At 54.4% G+C, this 19,742-nt stretch overlaps 1 protein-coding gene across 2 annotated transcripts in view; it reads left to right on the top strand.

Annotated features, from left to right (window-relative positions):
• The first annotated feature begins 1,966 nt into the window (after positions 1-1,966).
• PHACTR3 (phosphatase and actin regulator 3) overlaps positions 1,967-19,742 on the top strand; it is a 229,521-nt gene continuing 211,745 nt past the window's right edge. The window contains exon 1 of one of the 2 annotated variants that reach the window (XM_067012632.1): positions 1,967-1,988. The gene's annotated coding sequence lies outside the window, so the exon portion shown is untranslated. Of the gene's footprint in view, positions 1,989-5,316; positions 5,395-19,742 lie in introns of those variants that run through there. The other variant, XM_067012630.1, reaches the window with a different exon arrangement.

The raw sequence follows: 19,742 nt of genomic DNA, 5'->3' as shown, positions 1-19,742 counted from the left end.
TCACAGCCACGACCTGCTCCCCAATTTGCAAGTGCAGTGCCCTTATTAACGCATTGTCAGGAATTTCAAGGTGGTGACAGCAGAGCAGTAAACCACGGGTGGGCCCTTCTGAGCATGGGGCCTCTTGCGACTGTCCAGGTCACACACCCGGGAGCAGCTCTGGTCACAGCCCCGCTGCCCCACTTCTATTTCTGACATGCGGCTTGGGATGGCATGGTCTAGCACAGACCTTTAAAAGCGGGAAGAGCCGGCCTGGAGCACAGCGTTCTGGGCCAGCACCCGGATCCTCTCCTACCCCCCTTCAGGTGGCGGGGCCCCAGTGGGTTTGGAGCGCCTCTCCTCCCGCGGTCTCAGGCCATGAGGTTCAGGTGAGCAGATCCTACCCCACCTCCATCCCTTGTGCAGGCCACCAGCCCTGGGAAGTCAGCATCTTCCATCCCTTGGGGATAACAGTTGGTTCAGAGCTGGTCACGTAGCCGGGGTTATAAGGCCAGTCTCGGGGCTGCATCGGGAAGGAGAAGGAGGGTCTCTCGGTGAGCACGTGCACCCCCTTTCTGCTCCGGGCGGATGCACTGGGATTTCAGCCCATTGGAGGTGGAGTGAGCAGGCTCCAGTGGAGGGCTGGACAGCTGAGCAAAGTGGGTGCCCTCTGCCCGTGGCTGGAAGGCGAGCTGCTAGCTTCCCTGCCTCTCTCAGCCCTGGCATGTCCCAGACCCCATCAGCGGGGGTCCTGCTGCGCCTCTTCCGTTCCGTGGCCCAGACACATCCACGGCCGTTCAGGACACTCCTGCTGCTGTAGACTCCTGGAGGTCCTAGGACGTCTGTCCACTTTACCAGCCAGGGTCTCTTCTGGGGGACTTGCTGCCCACCTGCCTGGGGCTCTGGTCTAAATCAATACGCTGACAGGCCCTCGTGGGCAGGAGATGCTGCACCCAGGACTGGCCTTAAGGGGCCTTCAGGGATCCCGGGAGCAGCTGTGGGCTCGTCAGCGCTCTGGATTTCTCGCAGGGGCTGGCCTAGCCAGCCTGCATTCGGCCTCAGAGCTGCCTGCAAGTGACATTCCGTGGCCAAGAGCGTGGGTCCTGGAGCCCAGCTCCCAGGCTTGAACTTGGTCATCCAGGCATTAGCCGTGGGGCCTTGGGTAACCTCTGTGAGCTTCCGTTTCCTCATTTGTAAGAGGGGGATAAGTCATAATCCCTTCTTCGTTGGATTGTTGTAAAGATTAAGTGGGATAAAGTGTTTAGCACGGGGCGGGGCAGTAGGAAGTGTTCCATAAATGCGAATTATCATCACATTTCTTTCCCCCTCACGTTCTCTCCTGAAAGAAGTTGCTCAGCCCCCAAAGAGACCAGGGACCCCAGACCCCAGCGGCTGCGTCGGGGGTGTCTGCCGAGCCCCGGGCGGGGCTCGCCAGCTTTGCTCCTGGTCACGGGGGCTCGGGAGGGCCGTGCGGTCCTGTCATGTGGGGTGTTGTGTCGCCTGCAGACAGATGAGTGTCATCGAAGGCAATGGCCTGTGGACGGATAGGGGAGCCCAGGAGCTGAGAGAGGGGGAGGGGGAGGGAGACGAGGGGACAGAGGGGGGGTGGAAGGATGGGGAGGGAGGGAGAGAGAAGGATATCGAGAGAGGGAGAGAGACCTGTCATCGTACTTTGCCTTTTATTATTGTTTTTTTTTTTTGATGACAGCCTTATTATTTTGCTGTCTTTGTGGGTCAGGACTTTGGACGCCCCTGATTGAAGGTCCTTCCTGAGTTCCTGGGGTACAGTCTCATCTGGAGGCTCCCCTGAAGGGCCTTCGCCCTGGCGCTCAGCCACACACCGTCTCACGGACTCAGTGGCTCACGGCTGTGGGGGGCAGGCCACCGTCACGTCCCTGACGCCTGGGCCCTGCAAAGGGCGGCTCAGGGCGTGGCAGCTGCCCACCAGGGAGAGCGAGGGAGACAGCCCCCAGGACAGATGCCGTCGTCCTTCTGTAACCTGATCTCAGGTATGACATCCCCTCTCTTTTTTTTCCAGTTTCTTTTTATGTGGTAAAGCAGATGACATGAAATTTACCATCATATCCATTTCTAAGTGTACGGTTCAGTGGTTTGAAGTACATTCGCGTTGTCGAGCAGCCATCAGCCCCGTGCATCTCCAGAACTCCTTTCATCTTCCCCCACTGAAACTCTGTCCCCGGTAAACGCTACCCCCCCACCCCACCTCGTTCCCCACTCCCTCAGGCCCCGGAAACCCCCATTCTACTTTCTGTCTCTATGAATTTGACTCCGCTAGGGACCTCAGGTAAGTGCAAATCATACGGTATTCTGGGGGTGCTTATTTCACTTAGCATAGGGTCCTCAAGGTTCATCCATGTTGCAGCAGGTGTCAGACTTTCCTCCCTTTTTAAGGCTGGATAATATTCCATTGTATGGATGGACCACATTTTGCTTATCCATTCATCCATCAACGGACACTTGGGTTCTTCCACGTTTTAGCTATTGTGAATATTGCTGCTATGAACATGGGTGTACAAATATCTCTTCGAGACCCCGCTTTCAATTTTTTGGGAAATATATCCAGAAGTGTAATTGCTGGGTCATATGGTAATTCTGTTTTTAAGTTTTTGAGGACCCTCCATACTGTTTTCCACAGCAGCTGTACCATTTTACACTTCACATTCCCGTCAACAGTATACAAACCTTTCCATTTCTCCACATCCTCACCAACCTTTGTTATTTATTATTAGTTTTTAAAATTATTATTTGATGATAGCCATCCTAATGGGTATGAAGTGATATCTCATTATAGTTTGGGTTTACATTTCCCTAATGATTAGTGATGTTGAACACCTTTCCATGTGCTTACTGGCCATTTGTATATCTTTGGAGAAATGTTGAATTATTCAAATCCTTTGCCCATTTTTGAACTGAGTTGATTGTTTTTGTTGTTGGATTTTAGGAGTTCTCTGTGTTCTGGATATTAATCTCTTTTTAGATATATCACTTGGAGATATTTTCTCCTATTCTAATGATCTCTTTAGGCACCAAGGCTGAGGGGGAAAGGAGATAGCAGGGAGAGTGTGATTGAAAATTCTAACCCTCCGTTCAGCTACCTTCAGGCATAGCTGGAACCAGGGGCTCAGCCCCAGCATCTCCGGGATGCTCCCCCTTCCATGTTGTTTCAATTCTGAAGCATGTGATGGTTCCCAGAAGCGCTGACCACTCACATCAGGACCAGTGGATTAAGAGGACTCCTCTCCCAGTCCGGTGAAAGTCCTAAGTGTGTGCCTCCGTAAACAAACTTTCCTGAATTGGTTATTGAGCCCAGATGGCTGGACTAAGCTGATTGGTCAGACTGGGTCACCCCTGGCATCAGGGAGGGAACTTGGCTCCACCGGCCTCGGGGGAGGAAGATGCCCAGAGGCAAATGGAAATTTTTTTACCGGCAGAGGAGGACAGAGGCTGCAAAACAGATGTTCATTGACCTGAGTGGGCCCGGAAAGGTAGCGACCAGGGCCCATGACTGTCCCCTGGAAGCCCAGCCCAGTGGGGATGGGGCAGATGTGTGGGTGCCTGACTGCAGAGTGATGCTGTTTGTGCCCCAACAGAAGGTGCACCCGAGGCTGGGGACATGGACATGGGAGAACCAAGTGCATAGGGTGGGGAAGCAGGGAGGCTGAAGGAGAGACTTCGGAGCAGAGGCAGTGCTTGAGCTGGGTCTTGAAGGATGAGTAGGAGTTCGTCAGGGTGTGCCCAAGGGGCCTGGCAGAGAGCAAAGGCACTGAGACGTTGACTGGGGTTTGAATCCTGATGCTTCCTCTTCCTAACGTCCTAGGGCAAGTTGCATCATCTCTCTGAGCCTCGGCTTCCCCCTCTAAAAAGTGGAGGGTAATCATTGTGCCTCCCTCTGAGAGCTGGTGGAAGAGGCAATGGGATGAAGCAATTCATTCTATGAATGAACTGCTCAACAATTCCTTCAAAGTCCCTGCTCTTCTGGAGCTTGTATTTTCTCATCTGTGAAGTGGAGATAATAACTGTACCCTCCTCAAGGAGTTGTCATAAAGGGTAAATGAATATATGAATAGACGGCACAGTGCCACCTACTGTTAGCTGGTAACTGTTGTTAGTATTATCCCAAAGTTCTGAAGATGAGGAGGGAGAGGTCTGCGGGGGAGATGCTGGGAGCAGGTGTGTGTGCCCCAGGGAGGTTGCAGGTGGGTGGGATGCCCAGCTACACCCGAGTGACAGCGCCGCACTCAGCATCCATGTGGCCATAGACAAGTCCTTCCTTTTTGCTGCCTGCCCTCCTGCATCTGTAAAATGGGCCGCATGATTGCACCTGCTCGTGGACTTGCTGGGCCTGAACAGGAGGACCACTGAGGCCCTGAGCAGAGCTGCGTTTGGGTGGTGGTGACGAGCGTTGTCGCTCTCGGGCTCTCAGGAACTGTGCCTGTTACACTGAGCCGCTCAGTCTGATGGCCTTGGTGCTGACGAGGGCCCCGAGGCCATCTCAGGCCAGAGACCCTGCCTCAAATGCAAACCCCCCGGGGTCAGCAGAGCCTTTTCATCCTCTCAAGACTGAAGGCTCCCGGGTGCTTGTGGGTGGAGGAGGAGTTGTGATTGGACTAGAGCTCAGAGGGCCTTGGGAGAGGGGCCTGGGCACACAGCTCTTGAGCTGGTTGGTGGCAGCAAGCGTCCTACATACGGTGTCATCAAGCGAAATAGTAATGTTTTCGTTTATTAAAAAGATAAATACTACATATGTACATGTCCATAAAGCTAGTGTACGAGAAGCGCAGCAATGACTCCTACATTTCACAGCAGTTACAGCATAGGCGGCCAAGGCGCCTCCCACGTCGGGAGGGTCAGGCCCTGGCGCAGTTCTAGGCTCACTCTCATCTTCTTTCACCCTCTCCACGCCCATTTTATACACCAGAACACTGGGGCTCAGAGAGGTCAAGCGACTCGCCCAGCGTCCCACAGCGGCTCAACTGGGCAGCTTCTTTACAACGTAATTACGCGGGAGGCTGCACCTCCCGCCCAACTCTCCCTTTAACGTTTCCAAGGCGTCCTGGCTCTGAGGTCCCTCATCCCGGGCTGCGGAGCCCGCCGGGTCCCGGAGATCAAGGTCACGGCGGCGCCCCTCGGCGCCCCCTCCCGGCGGAGGGGCCGGCCTCGCGTGGCGGCCCCGCCCCCGCCCCCGCCCCCGCCCCGCCCCTCCCCGCCGGCGCTTCCCGCAGCTCTGGGCTCTGCGCGGCGCCGGGCGGCCCCGCGGACGCAGCCCCGAGAGGCCCTCCGGCGGGATGCGCGGCCGGGGCGCGGGGCGCACCCGCTGGCCGGCGCCCGTGCTCTCGCTGCTCCGCGCCTTCGGGATCCGGGACGCCGCCGCCACCGCGCGAGGCCCGGCGCAAGGTAAGCGCGCGGCGCGGGCGCGGGGCTGGGGGGCGGCTGGCCGGGAGCACGCGCCCTGCCCTGAGCCGCTGCGGGGTGGCTGGGAGAGCCGCTGCGCCCCCAGCACAGAGGTGGGCGCCTGCTGGCTCGGGCTGTCCCCGCAGCCGAGGCGGGCCACTCTGTCCCCAGACAAGGGCAGTCAGTGCGCACAGTGGTCCGGAGCGCTGGCCTTGGCGTCGGCTGTCCCGGGATTGGAACCCTCCTGTACTCGCTGCGTGAGCGCGTGCGCATGGCACTTGACTTCGCTGTGCCTCGGTTTCCGCATCTGTAAGATGGGGTGCGGTCCAGTACTTAAGTCTTGGGGCAGTAGCTGGGGTCACGTGAGCAGCGCTTGCTACCCAGTGGGAGTTCCACACGTGTTCCTGGTCCCTTGTCCCCTCAGGAAGGACAGTGGGCCTCCCTCCACCTGTGCAGGGTGGGAGCTGCCAGGGCCCCTGCAGATAGACACCTGCTCCGGGAGCGGGTCCAGCTACAGTTAAAGGGACAGGATCTCAGGAGAGGGACTGAGGAAGCTGGAAAATGGCAGGGCTCCACCTGGTCCAGGGGACAGGACCTGGGAGTGGGCGGGGGCTTAGGTCTCCCCTTGTGGATTTGCTGGCCGTTGGTACAGTTGGCAACCAGGCTGAACACTGGTGCGGCCCTAGGAGAGTTAGGCCCGTGTTTACCCCAGTGGCCCCTTGGTTGGAATCCCTGGGGGATCCCACCCCAGGCCTGCCCCTTAGAATCTCCTGTAGTCTGTCCTTTTATCCAGTGCCCCAGGTGATTCTGGGATCCAGCTTGTCTGGAAACTGGTTTAGAGACATCAGTGGTTCTCACCAGGGGTGTCCCCGACTCCGGTTTTGGTTGTTACAACTCCTCCCCACAGTTCTACTGGCATCCAGAGGGGAGAAGCCAGGGAGGCTGCTGAACATCCTATGATGCCCAGAAAGCTCCCCCCCCCCCGCACGACGCCCCCAACCCCACCCCCCAGAAAAAGAAAGAAAAAAACCGCACAGGTCCAGGCCAGCAGTACGGAGGTTGGGAAACTCAGATCCACTGAGTCGCTGGGTCGAGAAGGATGAGACTTTGGGGTTGTTGGGAACAGCAGGCGTCATCTGAGAGCCTGTTGTGTGCCAGGCCCTCTGCGGGGCCCTGAGAATGAGAAGCCCGCGGAGAAGCTTTGGGGCACCTCCGTGTGGTGAGGAGAGCCCCAGCCTAGAGGATGGGCAGCCCTTCTGTTGGTGAATCCACTCATCGTGAATATCAAGCACCCGTAGGCGTGAGGCCTTGTGCAGAGCCCCGGGGGTGCAGCAGATGAGAGGGAGGTGGCCCCCACCCCGGCACTCACCCTCTAGTGGGGGCAGAGGCACCCTCATCCCGTGCCTGTACACAGTGGGTGCACACGAGCACCAGCTTCCTCCCCTAAAAGCACCCCCCCAAGCTTTACTTGGGTACTGAGTTTATAGCAAGGCGTATTTGGGGTTAGATTTTGAGAAAGGACATTTCAAATTGTGACCTTCAGCCTCTTGGCAGTGTATTCGGAGCCGTCCCAAGTGTATGATCTGCCTGTGGACGTGATGCAATTCCTGCCTCACATGCTCATTTCAATTGTTGGGCATTTTTAAAATAGTTCTGTGGCTTCCGTATGGGCCTGGAAGGATGCAGGGCTCAGCCACTGCTAACCCACTTTCGCCAAGGAGAAAGCCGACTGTTTAGCGGGTCAGCAAGTGTTTGTATTAATCACTGAAAATGGCTCAGGCACTGACCTACATGCTGGGAATGCTGCAGAGCAAGGGGGTCGGCTTCCTGCCCTCAGGGAGCTTTGATTCTGGTGGGGGGAGGAAGACAATGGGGGTGGAGGCAAATAACGTGAAACTAACAGATAACCTCTGTGCAGAGCAATGGTGGAAGAAGATGAGGACAGAGAGGCCGCGCTTGAGGATGGGAGCCGCTTTAGCTGGGGTGGCCAGGGGAGAGTCTTCCAAGAGCGATGCTTGGCTGCAGACTTGAATGGGGGGAAGCGGGGAGCTGTGTGAGGACGGGGCCGAGAGCATTCCCAGCATGAGGAAAAGCAGTGGCAGAGGCCCTGCATGGGACTTGGTGGCACTGGAGCACAGAAGAGGGTCATGAGGCTGGAGACCCTGGGCGAGGGGAGAGGAGGAGCCATGCCTGGCCGGGTGGGCCAGTAGATCCTGGACCCTGTGATGAGCTATGGGGGTTTCACGTGTGTAGTAGGAGGCCACTGGCCAGCTTCAGGCTCAGGAGTCGCATGAGTGGCCGTCCTGTGGCAGCAGGCTCCTGGCGGGGAGAGGGCCACCTGCTGCTGGGAGGGCAGCCCCGGAACCCTTCGGTGGTGGAGCTCACAGGCCCTGCTGAAGCCTTGGGGGCCTGAAATCCGGGATGCTGCCTGCCTAGGTTTTGTGTCTAAGCCAGGGGTGGGAGCTCCTTCTGGGGACTTGTGGAAGGCTCCGTGGAGGAGGAGGGAGACTGGTGGGGGGGAAGGTTGGGGAGAGGAGGCCATGTTCACTTGGAGGGGCCTGCTGACATCTTCGAGGATGTGCCAGATAGGCCGTTGTCTGCCTGAGTCTGACACTTGGGGCTGGTGGGCGGGCGGCCTGGAGCCTCCCGTCCGAGATTCCCCAGCACGCGGGGCTGAGTCTTTGGGTTTCAGTGTTGCGTTTCAGTGTTGGGTCAGGTAAGACCCCGTCCAAATACCAGATTTTGGTTTGGAGCAAGGGTCTGGGGACCCAGGGTAGAGCCAGGCTATGTGCCCGCCACTCTAGGTGTTCTGATGGTTGGGCTGTGGAGGGGTCCCCTGACCTCCCAGCGTCTGGAACCGGAAGGGGATCTGTCTGGCTGCCACCTGAAGCTCTGCTCCCTTGATTTGCGTGGCTGCTTCCCAGAGCTTGCTTTGGGCAGATCCTAACTCCCAACCTTAAAGGGCCGATGGGCTGTTTCTGTGGCCAGTGCTGCTTTAATTTAGGAACAAACGAGCTGCGTATTCTTCCAGACTTTGAAGTTGGATTTGGAAACACTGACTTGTACTGGGATATTTCTGCACCAAATGCGTTGTGGGGTTTTTGTTTGTTTGTTTTTAATTTTTTTGAAGGGAAAGGAATGATTGATGAGAGCATGACATGTTCGAGCCGATGCTCGATACAAGTTGTGGCTTTAGCGGCTGCACGAGGCCACTGGAAATGGAATGCTGGTCTCCCAGGCCCAACCCAGGGCTCAGGGTTAGGGCTGCGCCAGGCTCCCAAAGGCAGCAGCTCAGAAGACCCAGCTTGGGGCCGAGCTGCCCAGTTCTTTGGAAATCATAATGACAACCAGGTGTATTTAGCAGACTTTTTTGGTAGCAAGTGACCAACAATTTAGGAAACTATAAATCCAAACCTGGGCAGTCTCGGTAGCTCCAGCTACCATCCTTTTGCCTGTCCAGGGCTCGGGCTGGTCCCACCACCCGCCCTTGGGAATGGGGGGAGCTGCATGGCTGAGTCGTAGCTCACGGGCCAGTCCACAGGCTGCCCAGCCAGAGATGGAGCCTGCATCACTTCCGTAGCGAGGCCTGAGGACCGCCCCCCCGCCCCCCCCCCCCCCCCGGAGAAAATCAGTGTGATGGCAGCCGAAGGAGAGTGGGTGCTGGGCATTGCAAACCCCAGCACGTTTCCAGCTGCCCCAGCAGCACGGGAGCCCCATGCCCGTGCGCACCTGACCTGCAGAACCCACCATGGATCTGGAATCCTCCTCTGGCCTCAGCCTTCTTTCCTGCGACAGGTTTGTGCTGGAAGGCAGAGCCAGGGATTGCTACCTCCAGGCAGAAGTAGAAGGTCCTGCGAGGGTTTGCCATCCAGCCGAGACCTTCCCTTCCCTCCTGTCACCTGCCCAGGTGCCCAGGGCATTTTCCTGCCACTTACCCCGCATCTACCCACATCTGCGCCCCATCGTCTTAAAGCCGGTGATGAACTTGGCCGAGATCACTTGGCTGATCCCTCCATTTTTGCTTGAAGGGAAATGAGTGGTCCTCCGGCTTTAGAACGGGTCTGGCCTGTAGTTGGCACTCGGTAAATATTTGTCAAATGAATGCATGAGCTGTTCTCCCATGCAGGCAATAGGTTTCTTTGGAGAAAAAAAAAAAAAAAAAAAAATATATATATAATTACATTAGTATTTCATGAACACCTTCTCCAAGTGAGAAGTGAAAACATTACAGGATCTCCTTGGAAAACCACTCCTTCCCTGCCCCTCCCTGGAGGGAACCCCTGTTACCGTGTTTTTCCCACCAGACTGTCTTGACACGTGAGTGTGTGTCTCGGTAGAAGATGTACAGGATGGTGTCCTGTAAGTGTTTTTAAAGAGGTGGCGTTTGAATACAGCCGTCTTGTTCGGAAACTTCATGTTTTTATTCAACAGTGTGTCTGGGAGATTTATCTGGGTTGGTGGATTCTTCCTAATTCCTTCAGAATATTCCACCGTTTGAGACTTTCTGTCGCTGCTGGCCGTGGAGGGCGTCCTCAGACCCTCTGTTCCCAGCGGTGCCTCTGTGAGCATCCTCTTGGTGCCTTTGTGCAAGTGTTTCTCTACAGGGCATGTTCCAAGAGGTGGAAGTCCTGGGGCACAGGAAGAGCCTGGTGTAACTTTTACTTGATTTAGCGACATTGTTTCCCACCGTGGCGCCGTCACCCCCAAGGGCGGTGTCTGAGGAGCTAGCTTCTCTAGGTCAGTTTCTTGCAGGTTGTCAGTCCCACAGAAGAAGAGTGGGACTTCTTGGTTTAATTTGTATTCCCGGGATTGCTGGAGAAGGTTTTTCTCATGCTAATTGGCCCTTTGGATTTCGCTTTCTGTGAGTTGCTTCTTTGCTGTGGGGTTAGTTTCTTCTTGTAATTGGTGTGTAAGAGCTATTTGTGTGTTCTGGGTTCTAATCCCCTGTTTGCTACAGAGATTTTTGCTCTCCCTGCGGCTTGGCTTTCAGTTTTGTTTATCGTGTCTTTGCTTGAGCAGAAGTTTTTAAGTTTGTCTTTTTTAAGATATGGTTGACATATAACATGATATGAGTTTAGGTATATTATGCAATGATTCGCTGTTAGTATGTATGACGAAATGATCACCACAGTAAGTCTAATAAACGTTCATTGCCACAAAGAGTTCCGTGTGTGTGATGAGAACTTTCGCCGTCTACTCTCTTAGCAACTTTAAAATGTACAGTACGCTTCCATTAACTGTTGTCACCAAGCTGTACATTGCATCCCCACGTTTTCAGTTTTGAAGAGTGAAGTTCATCAAGCTTTTTCTTCTTTTTTTAAAAAATAAATTTATTTATTTATTTGCTTTTGGCTGTGTTGGGTCTTCGTTGCTGCACGCGGGCTTTCTCTAGTTGCAGCGAGCGGGGGCTACTCTTCGCTGCGGTGCGCGGGCTTCTCACTGTGGTGGTTTCTCTTGTTGCGGAGTACGGGCTGTGGGCACGTGGGCTTCAGTAGTTGTGGCACATGGGCTCAGTAGTTGTGGCTCGCGGGCTCTAGAGCGCAGGCTCCATAGTTGTGGCGCACGGGCTCAGCTGCTCCGCGGCGTGTGGGATCTTCCCGGACCAGGGCTCGAGACCGTGTCCCCTGCGTTGGCAGGCGGATTCTTAACCACTGTGCCACCAGGGAAGCCCCCATCAAGCTTTTTCTTTATGTCTTTGCCTTTTGTGTCTTATTTAAGAAATCCCTTTCTGCCTCACATTTAGAGCAAACACCTTGCCCCAGTTTTGCCCAGGAGGGTCCTGGTTTTAGCACTGAAAGTCCTGTGTCCAAGAAGCCCTGAGTCCCGGGCAAACCAGGACAGTTGGTCATAAACATCTTCAGCCATGTTTCCTTTTGATGAGTGTACAGCTTTTTTCTTTACATTTATGTTTCTGATCCACTGTAATTTACTTCTGTGAATAGTATGAGGTAAAATACGGATTTTTTAAAATATTGAAGTATAGTTGATTTACAATGTTGTATTGGTTTCAGGTATACAGCGGAGTGATTCAATTATACATGTTTATATATATATTTCGAATTCTTTTCCATTATAGGTTATTACAAGATATTGAATATAGTTCCCTGTGCTCTACACAGAGTCCTTGTTGATTATCTCTTTTATATATAATAGTGTGTATATATTAATCCCAAGCTCCTAATTTATCTCTCCTGAATACAGATTTTTTTTTTTTTTTTTTTCCTGTATGTGGGCCTCTCACTGTTGTGGCCTCTCCCGTTGCGGAGCACAGGCTCCGGACGCGCAGGCTCAGCGGCCATGGCTCACGGGCCCAGCCGCCCCGCGGCATGTGGGATCTTCCCGGACCGGGGCACGAACTCGTGTCCCCTGCATTGGCAGACGCACTCTCAACCACTGCGCCACCAGGGAAGCCCCTGAATACAGATTTTTAATCAGGGATCCAGGAGTCAGATGTTTCACTCAGGGAACCATCAGTTCTGGTGGAAACGTCCAGCCGTGCATACGGGCAGAGGAGGAAAGGTGGCCTGGGGGGCAGGCACGTGACCACGGGGCGGACCATGTCTCCCGAACCTAACACTGAAGCAGGTTTGGGGCAAGAGTTTCGTTTCTGATTTGAAAAAATATATGGTTTTACTGATAACGATCAACGTTTCATTTTGCATTTGAGAAACCCCTTTTACCAAGAAGCACTGGCCCACAGGAGTCAGCTGTTTGGAGAATTCCGGGGGTTCCTCCTCATGGCCCTGCTGCTTCTGAAGGCCCAGCCGCTCCTCCCTCCCCCGTCCCCCCAGAAGGAGCCCCCCCCACCCCGCCGCGCCCGTGGAGACCTGCGTCCTCGTGACTTAATAAAACCAGGGCACTGAGTCCCCCGACCCCTCCTCTGTTTGAGCTTCATTAAGGCAACCTGCTGCCTTTGGGATTTCTTCCAAAACTCAGTTGCAGTTTATTTTAAGGAAAAACACCACTACAGCAGCTCACACCCCTTGCATCAGACTCCTGCCAGCTGGGACGGTGGTGACGAGAGGGGCCGTGTCCCGGTGACTTGGGGTCTGCACTGTGTCCTCTGCAGTTGGCGGGGAGGGAGGACAAGGTGGGGTGCCTGTTGCCCTTTGGAGACTGGTGACCTTGGTTACCTGGGAAGATGCTGATATTGCATAATTGTAATACTTTCTGGAAAGGTGACTAGTTCCCCCAGTCTCTGGGTGCGAGTATGTGTGTCTTCGTGAGGTCTTTCCCGGGACGGAATCCAGGAGTCCTGGGTGCTCAGAGCTGAGCCGTCCCTCTTCTTTTTCCTGCCCTTGGACACCGGCATCCTGGTTCTCAGGCCTTCAGGTTTGGACCGGGCCTGTACCACCGGTTTTCCTGGGTCTGCGGCTTGTTGCTGGCAAACCATGGGGCTTCTCTGCATCCATAACCATGTGACGGTCCCTCAGTCTACAGATCTCCTACTGGTTCTGTTTCTCTGGAGAACCCTGACGAATCCAGCTGGTGTATTAGTCTGGCAAGGTTACCATAACAAACTACCACAGAACTTAAATTTCTCACAGTTCCAGGGGCTGGAAGTCCAGAATCAAGGTTTCGTCCGAGGCCTCTCTCCTTGGCTTGCCGATGGCTGTGCCCTCACGTGGCCCGTGTCCTCTGTGTGCACCCTGCTGTCTCTCCCCTGTGTCCAAGTTTCCTCTTCTTCTAGGGACGCCAGTCAGGCTGGCTTGAGGCCTCCCTAGAGACTTCATTTAACCTTAATCACCTCTTTAAAGGCCCTGTCTCCAAGCACCATCACATTTGGGGGTACTGGGGGTGAGGGGCTTAAGTTCATGAATTTTGGGGGGACTCAGTTCAGTCCAGAACCCCTGTGAGGTGAGGGCCACTGTCTGTCGGCGGGGAGCTCAGCGGGGCTGTGGGCTGAGCCTCAGGTCCGCTCCTCGAGGCCTTTGCACGGGAACTTGGGTCCCAAGAGGGAGCTTCCAAGAGACACAGCCTCCAGTTCTGACACCTTTGGTGATCTGGCCTTGGAAGTCACACCTCATCACTTCTGCCGTAGAATCAGCCCACCCAGATTGGGGGTAGGGAAGCAGACACCCATCTCTTTTAAAAAATTTTTATTTAAACATTTTTCTTCTGAATTAATTTTTATTGGAGTATAGTTCATTTACAATGTTGTGTTAGTTTCTGCTGTACAATGAAGTGAATCCGTTATACACATACATATATCCACTCTTTTTTAGATTCTTTTCCCGTATAGGTCATTACACAGTACTGAGCAGAGTTCCTTAGGCTATACAGGAGGTCCTTGTTGATTATCTGTTTTCTATGTAGTGGTGTGTATATGTCAATCGCAACCTCCCAAATTATCCCTCCCCCATCTTCCCCCTTGGTAACCATAAACTTGTTTTCTACATCTGTAACTCTGTTTCTGTTTTGTAAATACGTTCATTTGTACCATTTTTTAAGATTCCACATAGAAGCAACATCAGATGATATTTGTCTTTCTCTATTTGTCTGACTTACTTCACTCAGTATGACAAGCTCTAGGTCCAGCCGTGTCACTGCAAATGGCATTATTTCATTCTTTTTATGGCTGAGTAATAGTCCGTTGTATATATGTGCCACATCTTCTTTACCCATTCCTCTGTTGATGGACACTTAGGCTGCTTCCAGCAGCCGGAAGGAGTGGCTACTGTTAGTAGTGCTGCAGTGAACAGTGGGGTGCGTGTATCCTTTCGAACCACGTTTTTCTCCAGATATATGCCCAGGAGTGGGATTGCTGGATCATATGCTAGCTCTATTTTTAGTTTTTTAAGGAACCTCCATACTGTTCTCCACAGTGACTGCACCAATTTACATTCCCACCAACAGTGCAGGGGGGTTCCCTTTTCTCCACACCCTCTCCAGCATTTATTGTCTGTAGATTTTTAAATGATGGCCATTCTGGTGTGAGGTGACACTAGACACCCGTCTCTTAATGGAGGCCGTGCAGACCCATGTGGTGAGATGTGAGGTGGGGTCGTCTCCCGGCCGTCTTTGGAAAATCCCACCGGCCACACCATCTGAATGACCCCGACACAGCCCCCTTCCCAGCTCCGGTGTGGCCCTCACCGCTGAGTGTGCGTGAAAGCGTCGACCCAGCAGCCTGTCTGCTCTCCCTAGAGAGGCCTGCTAAGGGGTCGGCCTTCCGCTGGCGTCTGAGAACGTGGGCTTGGGGAGGGTCCCCTCCCTCTCAGGCTGGGAGAGTGGATCCCTGTACCAACTGCTTGCACAGAGAGTCGAGTTCACACGGGGGCCCTGCTTTCCTTCTGGGGTCTCCGCCTTCCTGCTCCCTGCGGGCAGAGGGTGCCCACGGGACCAGCCCCCCAAGAAAAACGCTGGGCGCTGAGTCTCCAGTGGGCTTCCCCGGGCGACCGACCACCTGTCACACGTGTGGTCCCAGCTCCTCGGTGGAGGAATTAAGTGTGTCCCGAGACTCCACAGGGAGAAGGTTCTGGAAGCTTGTGCCTGGTTTACCCGGGCGTCACCCACTCGCCCTGTCCCTTTGCTGACTGTGCTCCGTGTCCTCTCTGTGGTGAATCACGGCGTGAATACGAGTGTACCTGAGTTCAGGGAGCCCCTCTAGTGAGTCCCCAAACCTGAGGGTGGTCCTGGAGACCCCAGCACCGTGGCCGTCTCTTCACTCTCTTGTTAGTGCTCCATCTTTCCCAGCCAGTGTCGACCCAGGCCTGTGGCGACCTTCTCACTGTTGTGTGCACACCTGTGCCTGGCACGTGGCAGGTGGCCTTACCGAGGGCACGAACCACAGGTGCGGAGAGAGCCGTCCCTGGGCTCCAGAAGTTTCTTCCTTCGGACAGCATCTGTTCTAACACTGAGCCTCTGGCTTCTCTGCAGAGGAGACCCATTTAGCAGAAAAATCCCCCAATTCAGCAGCACTTTCCCTCCAGAATTGCAGGAGGCAGCTCACAGCCTCTCCGAAGCATCTCTGTTTGAGAGGCTACCCTGTTCTTCTGAAAGCATATCATATTTTTAGGCCGTTTGGAATTATTTCCACACCCTTCCTACAGCAAACTTGAAACAGGTGTACGGAGGCCTACGTGGGCCCCATTCTCCAATACTGACCCCATGTACTTTGTACAGGTGCTGACGGGCGCCCTTGACAGGCACCTCCTTCCGAGTCTTCATCAAAGCGTCCGCCTTATCCGTTTCCCGGTCTGTAGGGTCCGATTCTGCCACCAGCAGGTCTCCCGGAAGTCAGGCAGGCGTCCCGCTGCCTGCATTGTGTGCACCGTATATTTGGATGGTGGGGTCACTGCCACTGACCCACAGGGTAAGGACCAGAAATAGACCCTGCCCTAGATGAGGTTTCTGATACAAGTGAACGACTGTCTCTCTCCACTTAATAGTGTCCAGAACAGCTGTGTGGAAAGGAATGTTATCTTTCATCTGTGACTAAATCTCTTTTAACTCCTGTAATTCACACACACTCAGATAATGGGATGCCAGCACCCAGAAAGCTGCTGTAAATTTCTGTTTCTATTTTTATTTTAATGGCTTTGCTGTCTGTGCTTTTTCCTATAAGCCACACCCCCAAATCATGGTAAATTAGCTCCAAGTTTTTACCTCTTCCTTAAATATTGGGAGGATAAAAAGTAAGAGGAGGGATGCCTTTCATTTGTAGAGCAGAGTGATTTCTAACTTGGAGAATTATGATGGAAGTGACGGGTGTTTTGTAATGACCATTTGCACCAGCTTTGTATGGGAGTCACCACGGTGGGAGAAGCCACACTGAAATCTCCTCTGGGGGGACAGTGATAATCACACGAGCTGGGGCCGGACGGCGGGCCGGGCCCTGTCCTCGGCTCTGCCCCTTCGCCTGCATGTCTGTATAGGAGGTGTGACCCCATTTGTCAGATGAGGAAAACCGAGGCTCAAAGAGATGGAGTAACTTGCCCAAGGCCACACCGCTGCCGGAGCTGCACCTGCACCGGGGCAATTGACTTGGGCAGACTTTGGATTCTTAGCCCTTTGCTTGTTCCTGCCTCAGAATTTATGTTCTCTACCTTTGGTTCTGGAAGACAGTGCTAGTTCTTGGTACCTAATACAGGGGTCCTTAGTGAATGCCCCAACTCAGGCTGCACCTTGGAGGTGCCTGACTTGGAAACAAGGGGTCCGGTGGCTGGAGAGAGCCCTGCCCTGCAGGTGGCTTTCTGTGCCCCGCGGGTGGCACAGAGGTGCCACAGAGGTGGTCGTCTCCACCTCTCCTCCTGTGCGGTTTATGTCCTTCGTTTGAATCTTGGGTTGACCTTGGACGTGCGCACATCCGTCTTCGCAGGTGGTCTTTGCGGGGTCACCCAGGGTCGTGCAGGGGTGGGAGAAGGACCCCTGGAGTCCCGCAGACCTGCATGGCCACCCCCCAAGGCTGGCCCTCCTGTGGGCGGAGGATAACACCAGGCCCGGCGTCCTGGGTCACCCGGGAGGATGAACGGGAGGACGCGTGTGTTCCTTTTCTGTGGCTGCTGAAACGGAGGACCACGAACTTGGTGGGCTAAGTGACTTGTGTCTATCGTCACACGCCCCTCGTGGGTTAGAGGTGTGGTGGGCTCAGTGGTGCCCTGCTCTGGGGCCCACACGGGCCAGAGTCGAGGTGCGGGCAGGTCCTGGCGTTCTGAGAGGGAAGCCGAGTCCTGCGCACGGGTTGCAGGACCCGGGTCCCTGTTTCCCTGCGGGCTGTTGGGGGGTCCTTCTCTGCTTCCAGAGGCCGCTGCGTTCCCTGGCTTCTGGCCCCTTCAGGGCCCGCAGTGGTGGGCCGCACCCTTCTCGAATGCCTGCTCCTCCTTTAGCCCTACTCTTGCTCTTCTGTCTTCCGTCTGCTTTGAGGGCTCCTGTGATTACACAGTCCCGTCTGGATCATCTCGGATCATCTCTCTGTCTTCAGGTCAGCTGATTATAACCCTGGTTCCGTCCGCAAAAGCCTTCACGGCAGTGCCTGGGGTCATGTTTGACTGAGTAACCCAGGGCTGGGAATCCGGGGAGGTTAGAATTCTGCCGTCTACACTGTGGGTAAGTGGATTAGCCCGGGGATCGGCCCATAGTGCTACCAGGTGCGGACAGGGTGACACCACTGTGATGAGATCCAGTTAAATCAGCTGCATGCGTTGGTGTTGAGGGAGAGCAGCGGCGTCCAGCTTCGAGGAATCCTGCTATTAAAACGGCCCTCGTCCCCAAATTATAGAGCACGTAAACCAGTTGGTAACTGTCTGAATTGTAACAGTAATCCTGCGTAGGAATTTTTTTTTTTTATTGCAGTTCAGCGGCAGGGTACCTTTGCATCAGGAGCGGGGGGGAACATACATAGTTACAATGTATCTGGGCTCTGCCCACTACCCTGCATTCTAGGCTGCCTGTGTCTCTCCCTGTCTGAATGGGGCAGCTCCCGTCCACCTCTCTCATCTCCCCGGCCCCTTCAGCCTCCCTCCAGTGGCCCCATAACCTTCCAAGAGAAGGGAAATCCGTTCTCTTTCTTTCCTGGCTGGAGACCCTCCTGAGTTTTTCATTCCTCCCAGGATAAAAGCTGTTCTCTGCCCCATGGGCCATGAGGCCCTTTGAGTCCTGGGGCCTGTCCCCCACTCTCACCGCATGCCACCCCGCCCCCAGCACTCCAGCTACCCAGCCCCTTCTCAGCCCTTCAAACTGCCCAGTGCTCCCACCCCAGGGCCTTTGCACGTGCTGTTGTCGGGAGGGAGCCCTCCTCTCCGCTTCCCCACCCCCAGTAGTGCCTGGCACATGCAATGAATAAGTGAGTCAATCAATGAAACGCCAAACAGGGGCCTCATGTTCTTTGGGATGCGCATCTCTTGGATCAAGGCTGGTGGCTCCGTGTGGTCTTCAGACCCATGCCTTTCCGAATGCAGGGCCAGCCCCCCCGTCTTTGCTGTGTGTTCCAGGTTCTGGTCGGAGCTAGAACCAACTCCACTCTAGATTTCTGCCCCTCCACTCCCTCCTGCCAACAGACCCCCAGGGCCCATTCCCCTAAAACCCTGGGGTTCCCTTTTATACCATGGTACCCCAGGTAGCCCCTGAAAAGAAGGAACCAGGAGGGTCAGAGGCCCCCCAAAACTGCCGCATGAAGTGCCAGGAGTGACCTCTGCTGCACACCAAGTTGATGGGCTGATGTAGCCTCCACTAAACACAGAAATGAAAGCTGTTCCCCCGCCTGCCGTGGAAGTCACTGGCACTGTTGTGAATATTCCAGAACGGGGACTGGTGAACGCACCAGGATCTAACTGCCTAAATAACTGCCCCTCCCCCCATGAAATCCCAGTGGAGCCACCAGCTTTAAACTGCATCGCAGGTTAGTGAAATGTAGGCTCTGAAAGCGATCACAGCTTCTATGAAAAGATGGACACAGCCATCATTATTTATAGGTTTGCACAGTGGACTCTTGGAACTATCGCTCCAGCCAAGGAACTTAGGAAGTATTTTTTTTTTTTTTTTTTTTTTTTTTTTTGCGGTATGCGGGCCTCTCACTGTTGTGGCCTCTCCCATTGCGGAGCACAGGCTCCGGACGCGCAGGCCTAGCGGCCATGGCTCACGGGCTTAGTTGCTCCGCGGCATGTGGGATCTTCCCGGACCAGGGCATGAACCCGTGTCTCCTGCATCGGCAGGCGGACTCTCAACCACTGCGCCACCAGGGAAGCCCAGGAAGTATTTTTTAAAGTTTAAAGTACTATAAAGCTGGTGCTATGGATTTTCTGTAATTTATGGATCGGGCTCGATGCTGTTTGAACTGTTACACGGTAAAAGACTTTGTCTCCCGTTCCTGCGATGGGTTGTTAGAGACATAAATCCGTGTGTGGTGAGGCAGCGAGCCCAGCTCTGGGGTCTCCCAAGGGAAAGGAAACAAGTCCCTTCAGAATATAAATCCAGTGAACCTACTACAGTGTACACGTTGAACTGGAGGAAAGAGAAAGTGTCTGGGTGACAATGACCATTATTCAAACATGAATTATCTTCTTTTAAAAGTCAGAGCCAAGTGGCTCCGACCGTCGGGGCGGTGAGCATAACTGCTGAAGAGCATTGCCAGTTTGCCCTTTTATTTATTAACATCCTAACCATCCACGTCTTTCAGAATCCCTTTCTCCACAGCTGTTGGCATCCCATCCTCACGTGTGTCACTCCAGGGTCACAGGGTGGCTGCTGGAGCTCCAGACCCCACAGGACCCTCGGACAGGAGGCAGGCACGCTGCCATCAGCACCTGCCAGGGTGATGGTGACAGCTGCCTTTTCTGTGTGTCTCTCCGTCCGTCCATCAGCGGTGTTTCCCGCAGAGGAAGCCAGCCCACTCCCTTCATGAGCTAGAAACA

The sequence above is a fragment of the Kogia breviceps genome, chromosome 14 (assembly GCF_026419965.1).
Source record: "Kogia breviceps isolate mKogBre1 chromosome 14, mKogBre1 haplotype 1, whole genome shotgun sequence".
Taxonomy (NCBI): Eukaryota; Metazoa; Chordata; class Mammalia; order Artiodactyla; family Physeteridae; genus Kogia; species Kogia breviceps.
Note: the sequence above shows the minus strand (reverse complement) of the source record. Positions and strands in the feature narration are given on the sequence as shown.